Below are 21394 nucleotides of genomic sequence, written 5' to 3'. Positions count from 1 at the left end.
TCCAAAATTTATTTATTAGTCCGTGGGTTATTCTGATAAATTGAAAAGCGGCAACACTACTCCCAGAATAACGAGAGAGAGTGAGCAAGAAATATTTTTTTTAGTAGCCTCTGCCATACAACCTAGGCTAAGGAATGTTTTTGTAAATTCTTGTGCCAACCAACCGACCGGATTGCAGAACAACAACATGGTTTTTTTTCGCAAGGAGACTATGCCAGCAAGAGACATAATCAATAGACCGACGAAGACCAGACCTGCAGCAATTTTATGCCTATATTAAAGAAATTCTTTTGTATTATAGAGACCTAGTAAAGCCATAGGAACATGCGGTGTGGTCGTGCGGTCGGTGGACACAACAACAACGTTGTTTGTTCGTTCGTTAGCATTGAAAGAAAGACAGACATACGGTCAACCGGTCGTCGTTTGTCTGGTGCGTCCGCCGTCTATGGATGGGTATTTTACGGTCATCAACATTTTACATCAACAAGAATAACAGCAACAACAACAGCAGCGGATGTAAGAGTTCGGCTAAACCAAAACAAACATTTACCGGTTAGTTGGTCGGTCGGTGGCTAGTTCGGTTTGGTTCGTCGCTTCTTCGTACCGGTCAGAGTTGATTCAAGATGTTATGCATAAAAAATAAACATTAACAGAGGACAAGAAAGAAAAAAAAATAACAGCTGCAACAGACATTTTTTGTTTACTGTTGTTTTTTGTTGTTATTGACCGACCGATCACCAAAAACTTTGCTTACTTTAATATCTTCTTAGAATCATAAATGCCGACATAAGTGAAAATAAACTGTACCTTTAATATGGCTCGCTACTACTGGCTGCTGTTTTCCAAATTAACACCTGTTACCCTTTTACTTGAAGGTGTTGTCAAGTATGCTGTTGTCATGTGGTCTTGTGAAGGAATATTTAAAACATAAAAACTTTAAAAAAATGCTGTGAAGATTTCAATCCGAATGGAATTCTTAGAATTTGAAAACTACAATCTACGGCTGGATTGCTCCAATTTTCCTCATCGCGAATATACCAAATCCTGGAGGCGATCTATAGGGCTTGTCTATCGTTTTCGTGCGTACTCGGGTCTATGAAAAGAGTTGAAAGTCACATAAAACCCAAAAGAAGAGAGGGCTAGTAACTCTGCACGAAAAGTCTACAGACCTTAGCTTAGACTACAGAACTCAACTTAGATCTTCAAGATCAGGAAGGCAAAAGAATCGATAAAAAAAGTCTGAATTGGCCAGTGACCATCTTAAAGCCATAAAATCCTTTAGCTTCAAATCTGAGGGCCGTCCTTGCGTGCAGAACAGCATTTTCAAAATCACAGAATCGAATCAAAATAATCGATATCAAATTTTTCCAAAGAAAAGATGCTCGATAACAACTTTCCCCAAAGAAATGTAGATATATACCATTTTCCCCACAGAAAAGATGATCGATAACAAAGTTTCCCCAAGAAAAGTTGGTTGATAGCAACATTTTTCAAAGAAAAGTCGGCGGATAATAACTTTCCCCAAAGAAAAAAAAATTTTCCAAAGCAAAGATGATCGATAACAAAATTTCCTTTAAAACGTTGATCGTTAACAATTTTCCCCAAAGAAATGTAGATCTATACCAATTTTTCCCAAAGAAAAAATTACCGATAACAAAATTTCCCAAAGAAATATAGGTCGATAAGAACTTTCCCCAAAGAAAAGATGATCGATAACAAAGTTTCCGCAAGAAAATTTGATCGATAACAACTTTTTCCAAAGAAAAGAGGATCGATAACAAAATTTCCCCCAAAAAAAGTTGATCGATAACAACGTTCCCCAAAGAAAATATGATCGATAACAACGTTCCCCAAAGAAAATATGATCGATAACAAAATTTCCCCAAGAAAATTTGATCGATAACAACATTTCCCAAAGAAAAGTTGATCGATAATAACTTTTCCCAAAAACATGATGATCGATAACAAAATTTACCCAAAAAAGTCAATCGATAGCAACTTTTTCCAAAGAAAATGTGATTGATAACAAATTTTTCCAAAGAAAAGATGATCGATAGCAAAATTTTCCAAAGAAAAGTCGATCGATAGCAACTTTTTCCAAAGAAAAGATGATCGATAACAATTTTTCCGAAGAAAAGATGATCGATAACAAAATTTCCCCAAGAAAAGTTGATCGATAACAACATTCCCCAAAGAAAAAATGATTGATAACAAAATTTCTCTGAGAAAACTTGATCGATAACAAAATTTCCCCAAGAAAAAGTTATCGATAACAACCTTTCCCAAAGAAAAGTTGATCGATAATAACTTTTTCCAAAGAAATGTTGGTCGATAATCGATCAATAGCAACTTTTTCCAAACAAAAGATGATTGATAACAAATTTTTCCAAAGAAAAGATGATCGATAACAACTTTTCCCAAAGAAATGTAGATCGACAACTTTTTTCAAAGAAAAGATGATCGATAACAAAATTTCCAGACGAAATAATGATCGATTAGAAATTTTCCCAAGGAAATTTGATCGATTAACAACTTTCCCTACGATAAAGGTTAACATACGGTCTGTTCCAGAACTGCAAGAATCTACTAACTTTTACAATTTTTTTCCGATAACATAAAGGAAAAAATGTTATCGTAGTAAAAATTAGTAGCTTCTTGCAGGTTCTGGAACAGAGCATTATTTTTCCGTGGAAAAGTTGTTCGATAACTCACTTCTCTATAGAAGTATTTTTCGATAACACTCTTGTACATAGAAAATCTGTCCGATAACTCAGATAACTTTTCTGTGGAAAAGTTGTTCGATAACACACTTTTCTGCGGAAAAGTAGTTCGATAACACACTTTTTCATAGAAAACCTGTTCGATAACATACCTTTCCATTAAAAATATGTTCGATAACATACTTTTGTGTGGAAAAGTTGTTCGATAACACACTTGTCTATAGAAGTATTTTTCGATAACACTCTTGTACATAGAAAATCTGTCCGGTAACACAACTTTCCATTGAAAAGATTTTCGATAACATACTTTTCTTCGGAAAAGTTGTTCGATAACACACTTTTCGGCGGAATAGTTGTTCGATAACACACTTTTCTTTGGAAATCTTTTCGATAACACACTTTTACATAGAAAACCTGTTCGATAACATCCCTTTCCATTAAAAATATATTCGATAACATACTTTTGTGTGGAAAATTTGTTCGATAACACACTTCTCTACAGAAGTATTTTTCGATAACACTCTTGTACATAGAAAATCTGTCCGATAACACAACTTTCCATTGAAAAGATTTTCGATAACATACTTTTCTGTGGAAAAGTTGTTCGATAACTTACTTTTCTGCGGAAAAGTTGTTCGATAACACTTTTCTGCGGAAATGTTGTTCGATAACACATTTTTTCATAGAAAATCTGTTCGATAACATACCATTCCATTAAACATATGTTCGATAACATACTTTTGTGTGGAAAAGTTGTACGATAACACACTTCTCTATAGAAGTATTTTTCGATAACACTCTTGTGCGTAGAAAATCTGTCCGATAACACAACTTTCCATTGAAAAGATTTTCGATAACATACTCTTCTGTGGAAGAGTTGTTCGATAACATACTTTTCTATAGAAATATTTTTCGATAACACACTTTTTCATAGAAAACCTGTTCGATAACATACCTTTTTCCATTAAAAATATATTCGATAACATACTTTTGTGTGGAAAAGTTGTTCGATAACACACTTCTCTATATAAGATTTTCCATAACATACTTTTCTGCGGAAAAGTTGTTCGATAACACACTTTTCGGCGGAATAGTTGTTCGATAACACACTTTTCTGTGGAAATATTTTTCGATAACACAATTATTCATAGAAAATATGTTCGATAACATACCTTTCCATTAAAAATATGTTCGATAACATACTTTTGTGTGGAAAGTTGTTCGATAACACACTTCTCTATATAAGTATTTTTCGAGAACACTCTTGTACATAGAAAACCTGTCCGATAACACAACTTTCCATTGAAAAGATTTTCCATAACATACTTTTCTGTGGAATAGTTGTTCGATAACATACTTTTCTGCGGAAAAGTTGTTCGAAAACATACTTTTCTGCGGAAAAGTTGTTCGATAACATACTTTTCTGCGGAAAAGTTGTTCGATAACATACTTTTCTGTGGAAATATTTTTCGATAACACACTTTTCTGCGAAAATGTTGTTCGATAACATACCCTTCTGCGGAAAAGTTGTTCGATAACATACTTTTCTGCGGAAAAGTTGATCGATAACACACTTTTCTGTGGAAATATTTTTCGATAACACACTTTTTCATAGGAAACTTGTTCGATAATATACCTTTCCTTAAAAAATATGTTCGATAACATACTTTTGTGTGGAAAAGTTGTTCGATAACACATTTTTCCATGGATAACAAAATGCTCTATGGTAACATGATATTCCATACAAAAGTAGTTCGATAGGCACATTTTTCTATAGAACAACAGTTCGATAACAAAATTTTCCAAAGAAAAGCTGTTTCAATAACACAATCTTCTATAGAAAATTCGTTCCATAAGCACACTTTGCTATACAAAATGTTGTTGGGCTGACCTTTATCAAGAACATCATCCAAATACTTAACCTACTCATTATTTTACGTTGAGTTCACATACCAAAAATGAACTGTCGTCTGTGACCCGGTAGTTATAACCTCACTTCCATCTCGTTTGTTATAATACGATGTTTTTCCCAATTCATTCCTGAGGAAATAAACCATAATCTAATAGTAAGAAAAAAAAAGATAATCTTCTTGTTGTCGGTCGATTCATTCAGCCGCAATAAAAACCACTTAAAATATGGGGAATTTGTGTCAGACATCGACATCATTCATGCTAAACAACAACAACAGCAGCAAAAAAACTACAAACTGACTGACTACGCCGTACACAAAGTAGAAGAAAAAGAAGAAGAAAAATTCACATTCATGCCTTACGCGAAGACAACGACGATGAAATATGAGAGGTATAAAAACTACTACGCGAGAAAATTTCTCTCTCGTGCAACGGTGATTTTTTTATGTTTTACTATGAAACGCCAACGACCGGCCAACTACAACGGCGACGACGCCTTAAAGCTTAAAAACAAACAAGAGGGAGCTGGCTGGTATGCTGGTGCTCCAAAACACGCCACAGCTATGCCAGCCACCAGTCAGTCAGCCAAAATGAATGATTTCGTTGTTGATTTCTGAGAAAAAATAATAAACGAAACGACATAAATTTTTGTTGTGAATGAAAGCAACAACACACAACACATGGGTGCCCCACAGCCGCGCCAAGTACTGGCGTACTCAGAAATTGACGCCAACAATACAACGGCATAATACATTCATTCGTCGCGTAAAAAAAAGAGAAATGAAAGAAATTTTTCTTTTACAAACAAAATTCATTAAAAAAAAGCACAGCTCCAAATAACCAAGCAAACACACAGCCGCATAAAGAGCTCCAACTCTCCTCACATGTACAAAAAAAAACCGCTTGAAAGCCATTAAAAATATTGAGAACACACAACATTCACTGATTGAATTGTGGTGCAACGCCAACAACAGCGGAGACGACGTTTTGCAACAAAATCCATGAGAAATTCCAGCAATAACAGTATGTTGTATCGGCGGTGTCGGTGGTGGGGCCGGTGGGGTGTGAAGTTTATGATGAAAACAAAACACAGAAAATATTTGAAAATCAAGTGTAACGGTTTGTTTTCTTCGACTTTTCTGTCTGTACCACAATTTCATAACGGTATGCTGCAATATATGGCCCATTACTATGGTGGTGTCTGAATAAACATTGTTTTCGAATATACAAAGAGGCGGTGGTGTTGGTGGTTATGATGTTGCCACATATTTTAAGTGATTCAAGACATAAAAATGGGAATTTAATAAGACAAGCGGAAACCCAGAAGAGAGATCTAAAGAAGAAGAATTTTAAGCATTGGATAAATCAAATGTCCCAATTTGAGGTGGAAGCCAGTCATTGCCTTCAAAGCTCCTTAATTGTGTGTGAAAAAAACCGTTGCCACAATCTGACAACATTTTTTTTGTACATCAGTTACCTACCGCCCCCACAATAAAAATCTTTACGCGTCAACAATCATAACTAAACCGGAAATAATCATTTAAATATCGTAAATACTGACTGTGCTCTGGAGAAAACAAGAACACACCAGAGTTGGTTGGCTGATGGACAGACGGACGGACGACCGGATTGAATCTAACCTCCTCCTACTCCTCTACAGTCGGGACACAACAGACATCTGTTGTGTGTGCTTTGATTAGTCACTATTGCAAATTATAAAATTAAATTGAAAAAAAAATGGAAAAATTGAAAAGTCACACAGCCCACAATAAGATTTCTAGGTAAACACATTCATTGTGCATATGATGGTGGTATGACGATATCTCTGTATCATATTTCTCAATGGAGATCATTATAATAATGTTAAATCAAATTTACATTGATATTGGATGACGAATTGTTGGAATTGTACAACTTTTTCCAAAGAAAAGCCAATCGATAACTTTTTCCCCAAATAACAAACAAACGATAACAAATTTTCTATAAGAAAAGCCGATCGATAACTTGTTTTCCGCACGAAAAGTTGATCGATAACAAGTTCTTCGCAAGAAACCTTGATCGATAACAATTTTTCCCCAAGAAAAGATAGTGGATAACAAATTTTCCGCAACAAAAGTTAATCGATAACAAGTTTTCCCCAACAAAAGTTAATCGATAACAACTTTTCCTCAAGAAAATTTAATCGATAACAACTTTTCCTTAAGAAAGTTCAACCGATAACAGAGTCCAACCGATATAAACATTCCAAAAAAAAGATCGATAGTTGGACGGATTACGAATTCCTTAAAGCTGGGTACACATTGTCAGTTTTGAATGTCGATATTTCGCAATTATCGAAAACTGTCAAACCGTCCAGCAACCACTAAGCATTTTGCGGTTGCATGATTAATGACAAAAAATGAACCTCCACACTAGCAAGCAACAACAAAGCTGTCATTCAAAACTGACAATGTGTACCCAGCTTAAGAAAAGTTAAACGATAACAACTTTTCCCACTTTTCGATAGCAACTTTACCGGGAGTAAAGTTGATTGATTTCCGCAAGAAAAGTTAATCGATAACATTTTTTGCGGAAGAAAATTTAATCGGTAACAACTTTTTTTAAAAAAAAAGATGATCGATAACACGCTTTTAGAAAAATATTACGATAATACACTTTTCTATAAAAAAATTTTGATAACACACATTTCCATAGGAAAGTTGTTCGATAACACCCTTCTGTATGGATAGGTTGTTCGATAACACACTCTTCAAGAGAGGAGTTGTTCCATAACAAGCTGTTATATAGAAAAGTTGTTCGATAACGCACTTTCCCATGAAAAATTTGTTCGATAACACACTTTTCCCATGGAAAAGTTGTTCGATAACACATTTTTCCTATAGAAAAGTTCTTCGATAATACCCTTCTGTATGGAGAAGTTATTCGATAACACAATTTTCAATAGAAAAGTTGTTCGATAACAAGCGTTTGTATACAAATGTTGTTCGATAACACACTTTCCATAGAAAAGCTGTTCGACAGCACATTTGATAACACGCATTTCCATAGGAAAGTTGTTCGATAACACCCTTCTGTATAGATAGGTTGTTCGATAACACACTCTTCAAGAGAGTAGTTGTTCCATAACAAGCTTTTATATAGAAAAGTTGTTCGATAACGCACTTTCCCATGGAAAAGTTGTTCGATAACACATTTTTCCTATAGAAAAGTTTTTCGATAATACCCTTCTGTACGGAGAAGTTATTCTATATAAATGCTGTTCGATAACACATTTTTCGATAGAAAATGTGTTCGATTACACGCCCTTATAGAAAAGTTGTTCGATAACAAAATTTTCTCTAGAAAAAATATTCGATAACACCCTTTTCGATAGAGGGTATGTTCGATAACGCGCTTTTCTATAGAAAACACTTTTCGATAGAAAACTTGCTCGACAGAAAATGTGTTCGATAACACACATCTTTGTACAATAGTTGTTCGATAATGAACTTTTCCATAGAAATGCTGTTCCATAATACATTTTTCTATAGCAAATATGTTCGATGACACACTTTTATAAAAAAAATGCTGTTCGATAACACATTTACTTTAAAAAAGTTGTTCGATAACACAGTTTTCTTGTTCGGTAATACATTCTTATAGGAAAGTTGTTCGATAACACATTTTTCTATAGAAAAGCTGTTCGACAGACAATACACTTCAATAAAAACTTTGTTTGATAACACACTTTTCGATAGGAAAAATGTTCGATCGATAACATACTTAACTAGAGAGAATATTTTCGATATATGTAAAATATGTTCGATAACACACTTTTCTATAGAAAGGATGTTCGATCTATAGAAAAGATGTTCGATAACACACATTTCTATAGAAAAGATGTTCGATAACATACTATACTATAGAGAATATTTTCGATAACACAGAAAATATGTTCGATAACACACTTTTATATATAAAACACACTTTTACATATAGAAAATATGTTCGATAACACACTTTTATATATAAAACACACTTTTACATATAGAAAATATGTTCGATAACAAACTTTTTTTACAGAAAAGTTCGATAACGCACCATTCTATAGAAAATTTGTTCGATAACTCACTTTTCTATAGAAAATATGTTTGATAACTCATAAGTGGTTCAATAACACACTTTTCTATAGAAAAATTGCTCGATAACATGTTTTTCTATAGAAATTTTGTTCGATAACTGACTTTGCCATTGAAAAAAAGGTTAGATTTTCAATATTTTTTGATAACATATTTTCTTGCAATCATTGTTCGATAACACAATCCTCTATAGAACAGTCGTTCGAAACACACTTTTTCTATAGAAGAACTGTTTGATAACACTTTTCTATAGAAGAGCTGTTCGATAACACACTTTTCTATAGAAAAGTTGTTCGATAACACACTTTCCTGTAGAAAATTTGTACGATAACACACTTTTCTGTAGAAAATTAGTTAGATAACAAACTTGTTTATGGAAAAGCTGTTCTATAACGCACTGTTCTATAGAAAAGTTGTTTGATAACACACTTTTCTATAGAAAAATTATTCGATAACACACTTTTCGGCTTAAGACGGGTTTACACGCGCACGCCCGATTTTTTTGAAATTTTTACTACAGGTAGGTCTCGTTGCCCTGATCACAAAAATATATATCGTCTAGATGTAGTCCATACTTCCCGAGATACAGGCCTTTAAAGTTCCAAAAATATGTAGCCGAAGGCCGGCTAATTAGAGAAAAATTAATAATATAAAAAAGTTTTGTTTCCATTCCCTAGATTTGCACTTGTCCATAGGTAAAAGTCTTAAATCCCCGGCCGAAGGCCGGCTATTTAGAAAAAAAATTAATTTAAAAGAAAATGTTGTGCCCGTTCCCGAGACTTGTACCTGTCCATAGCAGAAAGTCTTAAATCCACGGCCGAAGGCCGGCTAATTATAGAAACATTTATAATTTAAAATAAATTTTTGTACCCGTTCCCTAGATTTGCCCCTGTCCATAGGAGAAAGTCTTAAATCCCCGGCCGAAGGCCGGCTATTGCAGAAGAAAATTATAATTTAAAAGAAAATTCGGAACTTTAATGGCCAATATCTCGGGAAGTATGGACTACATCTAGACGATATATACATTTTTGTGATCAGGGCAACGAGACCTACCTGTGGTAAAAATTTCAAAAAAATCGGGCATGCGCGTGTAAACCCGTCTTGTTCCCACACTTTTCTATAAAAAAGTTGTTCGATAACACACTTTTCTGTAGGAAAGATGTTGATAGCCCACTTTTTTTTATAGAAAGTATGTTCGACAACACACTTTTTCTTGTAGAAAAATTGTTCGATAACACACTTCCCTAAATAAAAGCTGTTCGATAACATACTTTTCTGTAGATATGACACACTTTGCTATAGAAAAGATCATCGATAATACAATTTCGGTAGAAAATATGTCAGATTCGATAGAAAACATGTTCGATAACACACTTTTCTATAGAAAAGCGTTTCAATAACACATTTTTGTTCGATAACACACTTTGCTTCGATAACATGTTTTCTAAATTTCTAAATTTTTTTCATAGATTAGAACTTTTTCAATAGAAACGTAAAGCGGGGTACACACGATCAGTTTTGACTGTCGATTTTTTGATAATATCGATAAATGTCAAACTGTCCACTGACTGACAAAAGTGAACGGCCACACTGGCAAGCAACCGATTATTTGAGCAAAACTGACAGTCAAAACTGATCGTGTCTACCCTACTTAAAGTACAGTACACATTGTCAGTTTTGAATGACGATTTTTTGCAATTATCGATAACTGTCCAATCGTCCAACAACCACAAAATATTTTGTGGTTGCATGATGAATGACAAAAATGAACGGCCACACTGGCAAGCAACAACAAAGCTATCATTCAAAACTGACAATGTGTACCCAGCTTTATTCTACTGCATACTTTTCTATACAAAAGTTCTTCGATAACAATCTGTTCTTTCATTTGCCGGATATTGACAGATGCTTATAAACTGCCACCTGTTTTGAATCAAAGAAATCAACAAAAAGTGTGACCCCTGTCATAAATGGTTCAAAAAATGTTCGGTTTTCAATAAAAAAAAAAGTTATGAATATTGAAATTTGATAGTTTTTCTAACAGTCAATGAATTGCAAAATGATGTGCAAGACAGATGTTCTGAAAAAATTCCAAAAACTACAAAAAATGACAAGTGTTTTACACACAAAAAAAAAATAAACTACACATCCGGTCGTTGACGGCGGCCAGCCACACTATTAACCATAAATGCGGAATACACACAAACACAACAAATATTCCAAATATTTCAAACGTTTCCAATTTTAAAAAATCCAGCACTGGCAGCAGCAACAGAACAACAAAAAGAGACAATAACATGAAAGAAAACAACAACAAAACAATAGCAGTAAAACAAGAATTATACCCACATATCATAGGCTGGAGCTGTGAAAAGAAAATGCAACAGAAAAATAACTAACCTACGCTAATGCCACACAGCCAGCCAGCATTGCAAAAGCCAACTGCAATTTGTGAATTTGTGTGAATTACCAAAAAAGAACAACAGCAACAGTAGAAAAAGAAAAAAAAAAACAAATGTGAGAATGGCGACAACACCTTATGTTTGCTGTTGTTTTATTTTTTTTTTTCGTTTATTGTCTTTTGTTTTCACACATCATCGTGTAAGGGCCAACCAACCCGAGTACAAATATTCAAAATAAAAAAGGAAATTAAATATCATAACGGCGGCTTCAATAGTTAATGGGCAAATCCAAAATAAAATGCACTGCACAACACCAAAACAATGGGTTGGCAACACTATGAAAATGCATGCATGTTTTGCAAGAGAATTGGCTAGAAAATGGTCTCTGTTTTTTCCCGTTTTATTCTGTCTCTCTCTTTTATAAAGAGAGAGTGAGAAGAAGAACTTTGTTTTGAAATGTTGTGTGTGTTCGCGCGAACGAATGACAAGACCGACCGACTCTTTGGTATTTAGGAATCAAACAATAAAAGGAAATTAAGAAGGCATTAACCGCTGTTGGAGGCACAGCTGCAGCACACAACAAAAATAAACGCGTTGACATTCTTGCTGCCTTTGTCACTGCTGCTGCTTCTGTCTGTCGCTGTTGGCTGCATGGCTGGCTCGTTTAGGTTGTTGTAAGATTCGGGGCCAGACAGACTATTATTAATGTAGTATATTTTGTTGTTGTTATTGTTGTATTTGCTCGCACTATTGGTGTTATTGTTGTGCCTCTACTCTGCAGAGTATGCGGCATGTATAACAACTATTAACTAGAAGAAAACAATAAACGAAGTACAAAATGAAGAGTTCATACGTTTAGTGTTGTTTTAAAACGACATTCACAATTCGAATGCACAGTGGCTCACAGTGATAAATGTTAGAAATTATGTTTTTACATGAAAATTTAGATAAAAATAAATAAAAAAATCAGCAATATTGCAAAAAATATTAAACATAATTTAAAAAAAAGTTAAACTTTTTATAACAAAAAAATAAATAAATAAATAAGATCAAATAAAAGAATATTAAAAATATTAAAAACAAAAAGTAAAATACATAAAATTAAGAATTAATGAATATTAAAAAAAATTTTTAAATAAAAATTAAGAATATATAAAACTAAAAAAATTACAAAACATTTAAATCAAAAAATATATAAAGTAAAAATAACTATATAAAATAAAAAATTAAAAAAAATATATAAAATAAAAATTAAAAAAAGAATTAAAATAAAATTGAAAATATTTAAAATAGAAATTAAAAATAGTGTTGAATGAAAAATTTAAATGTATAAAGTACAAAATTTTGAATTAACGAAAATTAAAAATATTTCAAATTTATGAAATAAAAAAATTAAAAAAAATATATAAAATAAAAATGCTTACATATAAAATAAAAAATTAAAATAAAGAAAAAATATATAAAAAAAACGAAAGTAATATGTAAACCTATAAAATGAACGAAATTGTTTAACTTTAAATTTAATTCTATCATTTTAAATTTATTATTGTATTAATCTTGCTCTGTTCCAGAACCTGCAAGAAGCTACTATTTTTTACTACGATAACATTTTTTCCTTTATGTTATCGGAAAAATATTAAAAATTAGTAGATTCTTGCAGTTCTGGAACAGACCATATGTATTTAAATTCCACAGTACATTAGTGCTTTTCAATTGAAATGCAGTGGTTTACATAGTAATAAATGTTAGGAAATTAATTTTTTATGAAAATAAATTAATAAAAATATCCAAGAAATGTTGCAAAAACAATAAAAAGTGAATGAAGAAAAAATAAAAATATATATAAAAAGTGCAATATTTACATTCGACAATGGTAGTGAAACTACATTAGTTCTAAGTAAAACTTGACTTAAATATTTTTACGTAAATTATCTTCCCTGAAGATGCAATTTTATAATTGCGAAATATTGGAATAAAGAACAAATAAAAATAAACTTATGACCTCAAGCTTAAATAAAAACTTTATTTATATATAAAAAGGAAAAAACAAAAATTAAAAAATATATAGAGAAAAATATACATATAAAATTATATCACGAAAAACATATTACTTGAGGGGTTACCCCACCTTGACACTTTAAAAAAATTGAAAATTTGTTTATTGGATTATTATGAAGTAGCACAGAAAATGTGAGACAGCGAAGTTGAAGGCATTTATTGTAGCTCTCAGTCCGTATTGATTCGTTTATGCCGCAGTGTTCTTTTTCGAGATTTCAAAGTATGTCTTCGGAAAGATTATTTTTATGAACATGTCAGAGGTGTTCGGCATCTGAGACTTGACAAAATACTAAAATTATGGAAAAAAAGTTCCCGCAGTTTCCATGGATGATAACTAATTGATGCTTCTTCCATGGTGTTTTGCCAATGACTAAACATGCGGCCTGAAAAGTTGGATGGATTATGCCGTCAATATTTTTTAAATCGAAAAATGATGGTGGTCCCTTAATTACATATAGCAACATTATTAAATGAAAACACTTTGCGTTGTTAGGATGTATGGTATATACTCTACCCATTGTTTCATCCTTTCGGACATTTTCCCATCCATTAACTACATACTGCTACCCTTTTTCTTCGTTCAAATTTACAATTTTTCCAAACGTAGTATGATGGAACATCCGGATATAACAATGTTTTGGCAAATTTGTCAATTTTGCAGAGATTAAAAAATGCCAGTAGAGTGGTTTTCGTAGATTGGAAATGCCAGGATTCTCCAAACAGCTTCAGAACTGCTTATATATCGACCTGGTTCATATAGTTTTATTTCGTCCTTATCATTTTCGATGTCAAATGTTGCTTGGTCACTGCCTTTATTAATATATTTGCAGATATATTTTATAGACTTAACGGAATTGCATATTTCCACGTTAATATGAACATTAAAACTGCGGAGGACGACGGGATTATAGAGAACTACCCAGCTGTTATCTACTCGCATGCCTCTTATTTCTGTCGAAAAACCGCCCTCACTTGGTGTTCTTCGGCGATATTTCGGGTGGCCATCTTCTCCGGTAATTTTTGCCGCAAATATAATTTTTCATACAGGGAGAGTTGACATTATTCTTTCCGTTGACATTGTCAATATCATTAGGTAGTATGTGGTCCTGCAGCCAAAGCAAATATGAAGATGTGACAATCCCCTTTTTGCCATTCATCGGTGTATATAAAACACTTGACTTTGCCCAATATATAACCTTTTGTTAAAAATTCCATCAGTTTTTTAACTTTTAAATTAAAAACGCGGGCAATGAACATCATGGCGATCATGAGGTTTTTGTGACGGCAAAAGAGCTTCAGCCATTTCTTTCCATTTAGGATTGCAGGTAAATGTTATAAGTCGGGCCTGCCACACTTGCGCACATAAGCCATTGCATCCTGAGAACGTTCATGCATGTATCTAGGCCCGCCAGTGAACGAAGATGGAAGGACCAATATCTAATACGTTTGCATCTTCTCTTCTTAATGCATCTCTTAAATTCATATAACTATCTGCCCTTAGTTTCTTTTGGTGGTTTCCTATGTAGTTAAGTCGCTCTGTCTCGATTTTAGCGTACATATCTACTAAAAACTGACTAAAAAGGTTGCGGTAATAGATTATACGGTTTTCATTATTCAAACGAGCGAAGGTGTGGCGCGCGACTTTTCAAAAGCCTTTGATACTGTCAAGCACTCCACTTTGTTTGAGAACATCGATCAGACTACCCTCCGACCCAGTTTGAAACGTTCGATAATCAATATATGTGCGGACGCCAGTCGTACGTGGAATTCAAGAAGTCCCCAGAGTGGGGTGATATCTCCGCAACTGTATAACCTCTATCTCCCCTGTATTCCGTAATATATGCGGATGCATGTACGATCGTGGCATCGGTTACCTTCCCTGATGTCATATGTGTAGAGATATCAGAAAATTTTCTAATCAAACGTCAGAAAAAACACGAAAAAGAACTCTGATATCAGAGCCCTCGGCAAAAATTGTTAGCTGGGAAAAGCATATCAAGCAGGTTTAAATAGCACTTCCACAGATTCATTCGCAGATGCCATAAACAACTATAGTGTGAATACGGTCCTCGGAGAACATCCCACATTTATCGCAGCGCCTGTTGCCGCAACAAACAACGGTAGTGTTAGCTCAAATACGCTCAGAATGGTGCAACCTGAGCAAGAATCAACGACACCGCACGAAAATGTCTAGACTGCAGACCCCCAGCCACCTCGGAAGGTGTATATTTTCTCCCGCAAAATTAAATACAGTTGTGATCAGCATAACACGAGATACCTATGGTCAAAAGTGTCCGAAAAGTGGCCCCTAAAATACATGGTGGTGATAAAAGTAAAGTCTTTCCTAAAAAAGCAATATCCGTACCTCGGGAAGTAAGTATTTCCTCCTGGAAAACTAAGTATAGTTGTGATCAGCATAACAAGGACTATCTATGGTAAAAAAATTTCAACTCCATCAGGGAGGTGGCTCTAAACAAGACAGTGGTGATAAAAGTAAAACATTTCCGAAAACATCAAGAACCCAATGTTGGAAAATATGGAATCTCCACCGGAAAACTATATATCATTGTGGTAGGCATAACAAAGACTACCTATGTCAATCTTAAGCCGGAAGTGCCCTAAACTAAATGGAGGTTATAAAAGTAAAACATTTTCCAAAAAGGCAAGATCTGTATCTCTGGAGGTATGTATTTCCTCCTGGAAAACTATATACCGTTGTGATCAGTATAACAAGAACTAGCCATGGAAAAAAAAATTTCAAACCGATCCGGCAGGTGCCCCTAAATAACATCGTGGTGATACAAGTAAAACATTTCCCAAAAATTCTAGACCCATATGTCGAGATGTATATATTTCCCCATAGAAAACAATATGCCGTTGTCATCAGCATATCGAGCACTACCTATGTTAAACAATTTCAAACCAATCGGGGAGGTGTTACTAAACGACACTTGTTTCAAAGCGATGCAGAGGTGTGGTCGTTCGTCCGAAGAAAAAAATTAGTCATAAATTGATTATACGAACAGCTGGCAAAAAAATCTGAAATTTTTACCATTGGTAGGAAATCCATACTTTCCCGAGATATGGGCCTCTGAAGTTCTGAAATTTCTGTTCCTGTGCCCGAGATTTGCACCTGTCCATTGGAGAAAGTCTTAAATCCCCGAGATAGATACATTGCATATGATAGTGTACGCACGCTTTACAATGGTACCCATATTGTCATTATCCATTCAAAAATGACGAAGTTATAAACAAGGGAATTTCCGGAACTTCAAAGGCCCGTATTTCGGGATGTAGGGACCTCCCCCCGAAAAACTTTATATTTTTGTAATTAGGACGAGAAGATCTACCTGTGGTAAAAATTTCAGATGTTTCTGCCAGCTGTTGGTAAAATCAATTTAATTTATTGCATTTTTTGTCATGGAGCCACTGTATTATGTCTTTTAAGTATGGCTGTGGCTGTGTGTGTTGGTGTATTTGCGGCTTTTTGTTGTTTTTCTGTTTTTGCCTTTCGTTTGCTTGCATTGCGTAGTATTTTTATTATTGTTTTTATAAGCTTCTTCTTCTACGGGCCGAACTCACACACACAGATGTTTTGTGAGTTATGTTTTTGCAAAGTTCTAAAAAAGGTTGATTGAAGTAACTTTGGATGGTTGGCTGAACTGTGTTGCTTGCTGGGTTTCCCTTCAAGCCGCAACGACGACAACAATAACAACAACATAAAATGATTGATCGAAGAAGGAAAACATAAAAATAGGAAAGAAAAAAAGAGGCGCGTTAAAGAAGACAACATCCACATGAAGAGGAAGAAGAAGAAGCGTAAATGCGGCGCAGCAGCAATGAACCACAGAGGCCACACCAGACAGACAAAACAGAGAACACAAGAAATTTACGCACATAAACAAAACGAAGAACAAGAAGCAGCAGCAAGAAACAAACAGAATAACAGACGGACGGACGTACACAACCAGGCAGGCAGGCAGTTAGTTGTTAGTAATTCAGCCAGCCAACAAAATAATGCAGACAACGACGTCGGGGCGTAATTTATGTTTGTGTGGATGTGTTTATGTTTGTTTGGCACAGCTCTTCTTTTGAGGAGTAATTTTAGAGGAAGTGGCGGCGATGGTGGGTAAATGGCGCGGCAGCAGAATATAGTACAGGACGGACGGATGGATGAAAAAACAACACCATAGAAAGGCAAAACAGTTTGAACCGACGGAAAAACAACAACACAATACCACACATTGAGAAGAGAAGTACACAAACACTTAACACCAACAACAACAATTGGGGAGATACACAAAAAAAGATGAATTTTTATTAATGCCCATTTTTTTGTTGTTGCCATTATTTTGTATAGAGAAAAAAAATATAGAAGGATATAAAAAAAGAAGAGGAAGAAAAATACGCAGTTGTTTTTTAAGATATTTTAACTTACATTTTTTAAACAATTCTTTCGCTTTCAGTCATGCACAACACCGATGTTTTGTAACAACTTTCACAATAGCTTGGAGTTAGAGAGAGTTTTTTGTTTTAAATTGCAACTTTTTTCTTCTTGGAAAAAATTGAAACTCGAATCTTCAATAAATCATGTTTTTAATTGTTAGCAGAGGAGTTTGGAGTTCCATCTACTTCTTTGTTTCTTGTTGTGGCACCACCGCACAAAGTTTTTTTTTTTAGTTACCGTTATTTGCAGAAAATGTCTACCAAATAAAATTTTTCACTTTTTTTCTTTAATTTTCTTCACTTTTGGAACTCCGCAAAGTCGGTTTAATTTTGCTTTCTTTTATTTTTTGGCAAAGGACACACAGCACAATTAATTTGCATTTTTTTCTATTCTTGTTTCTGTTTTTTTTTTTCTTTCGTTCATTTGTCGCAAAAATAAAATAACACATAAAAACCGGACAACAAAACAAACGTTTTGGCTATTCTGTTTGTTTTCTGTGTTGTGGAGTTCGTTGTTTCTTCAGCAGCGGGCGCACCACCAACAAACGCGATGTATCAGCGTTCAGCGTTCGATTCAAACGAATTCAGGAAAATGAAATACAACAGCCAACAACCACCACTTCTACACGGCAAAATATCACATAAACAGCCACACACACATTGAAACGCATTGAAAGCGTGTTCCGATTCCATTTCATTCCCGCAACACTTGTGTTTGATTTTTTACGGCTTTTCTCCTCTTTGTGGATTTTTTCATATCCCCTTCGTTTGGTGATGCCACCTTGCTCGAATATGTTCAAAAATGTTGCAGAAATATTGTTTCAAGCAGATGCACAGTATGGCAAAGGAGGGGGAGAAAATTCACAACATTTGACAGAGAGTAATGCCAGTTTGGCGATTTTTTAAACAATTGAATGCAAGACAAACATAGAAAGTAATGCCAATTTGGCGGTTTTTTAGCTTAGCACTTTAAATTGTTATTCAATATAAATGATTTTTTTCTGGACTTTAAAAATAAAAGGCAACTGTGCGGATCTAGGCTACTTTTAAGACACTTTTTGTACCCCTATTCAGTAACTTGTTAACAACTTTACTTATTGTTTATTTCAAGGCACATTGAATAAGGTAACCGATTCACGCCAGCTGATTGAACATGAAATGTCAAAAAAGTTGTTGTAAACAACATACAACAACAACTCTTCATACTAAAACATAACAAATGTTGACATTTAAAGTGTACAACAAGAGGTGTTTTGTTATTGCTATTCGTCGAATCGGCTACCTTATTCAGTTTGCCTTGGTTTATTTTACAACAATTTCATTTGTTTGTTTTGTAGTTGTTACAAAGACAAAAGAAATTGTAACAACTTTTCAATCGATAAAAGTTACAGAATAGGTCTACTGGGGGCCTATTCTGTAACTTTTTAACTACTTTACTCATTGCTTATTTTACAACAATTTCATTTGTTTGTTTTGTAGTTGTTACAAAGACAAAAGAAATTTAAACAATATGCCCCTTTTATACCCTCAGCCTTTAGGCTAAAGAGGGTATTTACACTTTGATACGACCAAAAATGTGCCTCATCGAAATAATGGTTTTAGACCCCAAGTATGTTTGTACGATATCCGTTTCAGACAATTTTGAGTAGATCTAGCAATGTCCGTCCGTCTGTCTGTCGGTCTGTCTGGCTGGCTGGTGCGCACGATAACTCTCGAACGGATCAATCGATTCGGTTCAAATTTTGGGTATCGAAATATTTTGTCCAGATTCGATTTAAGTTCGAAGATGGGCCATATAGGTCCACTCCTTCAGGTACCTCCCCCACAAATGTTCAAAAATTGTCGCAAAACTTGTGCGCACGATAACTCTTGTAGGGATTAACCGATTTGGTCCATACTTTGCACATCGTGTAATTTCTACCAAACTTAGATTAGGTTCCAATATGGACTCAATTGGTCCACTCCTTCGGGTACCTCCCACACAAAATTTCGGATAAGTTCACTTTAAGACCTGTTATTGAATCACTTTGATTTTTGTTTACGCAAGTTGTATTCGCTGTCCTCTATACGACGCTGTAAGTTTCATTAGGGGCAAGTCCATACTTCCTGAGAAAATCGCCTGAAAGTTACAAAAAACCCTACGACACCGTGTGTAGTGGTTGCAGCGCAAGATAACTCTCGAACGGATGTGCCGATTCGGTCCAAAATTTGGCTTTCGTAATATTTTGTCCAAACTTAGTTCAAGTTCAAAGATGGATTATATCGGTCCACTCCTTCCGGTACCTCCCCCACAGAAGTTCGAAAATGTTCGGAAAATGTGTGCGTACGATAACTCTTGAAGGGAGTAACCGATTTGGTCCATACTTTGCACATTATGAAATTTCTACCCGACTTAGATGAGGTTCCAATATGGACTCAATCGGTAAACTCCTTCGAGTACCTCCCATACATAATTTCGGAAAAGTTCAGTTTAGGACCTGCTCTCGAATCGCCTTGGTTTTTGTTGTACCATCTTGTATTCACTGTCCCCTATACGAAGGTACAAGTTTCCTCAGGGGCAAGTCCATAGTTCCTGAAAAAATAGCCTGAAAGTTGAAAAACAAACCCTATGACACCATGTTTATGGGTGGAAGCGCAAGATAATTCTCGAACGGAAATGCCGGTTCCGGCCAAAATTTGGCCTTCGTGATATTGTTTCCAAACTTAGTTTAAGTTCGTAGATAAGCCATATCGGTCCACTCCTTCAGGTACCTACGCCACAAAAGTTCAAAAATATTCGGAAAAATTGTGGGCACGATAACTCTTGATGGGAGTGACCGATTTGGTCCATACTTTACACATTCTCATAATATCTACCAGATATAGATCAGGTTCGAATATGGACTATATTTGTCCACTCCATCCCGTACCTCCCACACAAAATTTTGGATAAGTTCACTTTAAGACCTGTTATTGAATCACTTTGATTTTTGTTGAAGCAACTTACATTCGCTGCCTCAATTACGATGGTAAAAGTTGTTTCAGGGGCAAGAACATACTTCTTGATAAAACAGCCCGAAGGGTGTAAAAACCCCCTATGGTACCCCCATGGTCTATGTCGGTCCATTCCTTTAAGTACCTTTTCAGCAAAATTTTTGAACTTTAATCCTAATCAACATTTTTGTCGGTTCATACGAGACCAACATTTTGAAACCCCCTAAATACATAAGTTTATTGTGAAAAAAGTGTTTCAATTTGCACAGGCTGAGGGTATATCTCTGTCGGCTGGTATATCTCTGCCGACTGATACTTTTTTACTTGTTAAGTTAAAATTCCATGAAACCCCGTTTTCACTACATTTTCCGTTATAAAATCTAAAAACGAAGTGACCCAAAGAAACAAAAGGTATTTTCGTTTTCCATAGACTCCCACAAAACTGAATTTATGCATCAGCCCCCTTATTCTCTAACTTTTTAACAACTTTACTCATTGTTTATTTTACAACAATTTCATTTGTTTGTTTAGTAGTTGTTACAAAAACAAAAGAAATTTTAACAACTTTTCAATCGATAAAAGTTACAGAATAGGCCTACAGAACCCCTGCAAATTTTTCGTGTAGCACAGTGTAATTAAAAAAATGTATCGATTAAAGGAAAAGTGATTCTATAGACCCTTTCTGAAAGAAAGGGTGCTTCTATATAACCTTTCTGAAAGAAGTGGTGCTACAATAGACCCTTTCCAAAAGAAAGGGTGCTTCTAT

General features: G+C 34.6%; 1 protein-coding gene across 5 annotated transcripts in view; it reads right to left on the bottom strand.

Annotated features, from left to right (window-relative positions):
- LOC141393855 (protein spitz-like) overlaps positions 1 to 21394 on the bottom strand; it is a 139956-nt gene that overhangs the window by 88185 nt on the left and 30377 nt on the right. For 2 of the 5 annotated variants that reach the window (XM_073967413.1, XM_073967414.1), the window contains exon 1: positions 17648 to 19482. The exons of the other annotated variants lie outside the window; for them this stretch is intronic. The gene's annotated coding sequence lies outside the window, so the exon portion shown is untranslated. Of the gene's footprint in view, positions 1 to 17647; positions 19483 to 21394 lie in introns of those variants that run through there. 5 annotated transcript variants of the gene reach the window in all.

Source organism: Musca autumnalis, unplaced genomic scaffold (assembly GCF_047663935.1).
Source record: "Musca autumnalis isolate F117 unplaced genomic scaffold, ASM4766393v1 scaffold_2, whole genome shotgun sequence".
Classification (NCBI taxonomy): Eukaryota; Metazoa; Arthropoda; class Insecta; order Diptera; family Muscidae; genus Musca; species Musca autumnalis.
The sequence above is the reverse complement of the archived record's forward strand: the minus strand, read 5'-3'. Positions and strand labels throughout refer to the sequence as shown.